The sequence below is a fragment of the Wyeomyia smithii genome, chromosome 1, assembly GCF_029784165.1.
Source record: "Wyeomyia smithii strain HCP4-BCI-WySm-NY-G18 chromosome 1, ASM2978416v1, whole genome shotgun sequence".
Lineage (NCBI taxonomy): Eukaryota > Metazoa > Arthropoda > Insecta > Diptera > Culicidae > Wyeomyia > Wyeomyia smithii.
The window spans coordinates 111,589,263-111,590,505 of NC_073694.1; positions in this window are offsets into that span (position 1 = coordinate 111,589,263).

The window sequence follows — 1,243 nt, forward strand, 5'->3', positions numbered from 1 at the left end:
CAGCGCGCCCAAGCGCTTTGGATCTATCCTTATGTTCGACGTCGCTACGGTTGGATTGCACATGGAAGGTAATCCTCGATCCTCACGGTACCGACCATTTGCCTATTCTTATTTCAATTAATAACGGGTCAACTCGCATGCGACCAATTGACATTCCGTATGACCTCACACGGAATGTCGATTGGAAGTTATACGAGGAAATGATTTCAAAAGCGGTCGAGTCGATTCAACATCATCCACCACTTGAAGAATACAACCTCCTCGCGGGTTTGATTCTCGACGCCGCGTTGCAAGCCCAAACGAAGAAATATCCCGGCATAACGATCAAAGAACGGCCTCCCACTCCGTGGTGGGACCAAGAGTGCTCCGATGTCTACACGCAAAGATCCGACGCGTTTAAGGCCTACCAGAAGGGAGGTATACCCGACGACTATATACGGTATTCGGAGCTTGAGACCAAGCTTAAAAGCCTGGCTAAAGCAAAGAAACGCGGATATTGGCGTCGGTTCGTAAACGAGACGTCGAGGGAGACATCGATGAGCACTCTTTGGAACACAGCCCGAAGAATGCTGAATCGCGTAACGGTCAACGAAAGCGAGGAGTCTTCAAGTCGGTGGATATTTGATTTTGCCAGGAAAGTATGTCCGGACTTTGTTCCTGAGCAAAACATTGTTCGCGATGCGTCTCCGGGCCACGACGCGATAGAATCACCTTTTACGATGGCAGAATTTTCAGTTGCCCTCCTGTCCTGTAACAATAACGCGCCTGGGTTAGATAGAATCAAATTCAACTTGTTGAAGAATCTACCCGGCAATGCCAAGAGGCGCTTGTTGAACTTGTTCAATAAGTTCCTGGAGCAAAACATTGTACCGCAGGATTGGAGGCAAGTGAAGGTGATCGCCATCCAAAAACCAGGGAAACCAGCTTCTGATCACAACTCTTATAGGCCGATTGCAATGCTATCCTGTATCCGGAAATTGATGGAAAAAATGATACTCCGTCGTTTAGACCATTGGGTCGAATCAAATAGTCTACTATCAGATACTCAATTTGGCTTCCGCCGTGCCAAAGGGAAGAATGATTGTCTTGCGTTGCTTTCAACAGATATTCAGCTGGCGTATGCTCGCAAAGACCAAATGGCGTCTGCGTTCTTGGACATTAAGGGGGCTTTTGATTCCGTTTCTATTGACATTCTTTCGGGTAAACTTCACCGACAAGGATTTTCTCCAATTTTGAACAATTT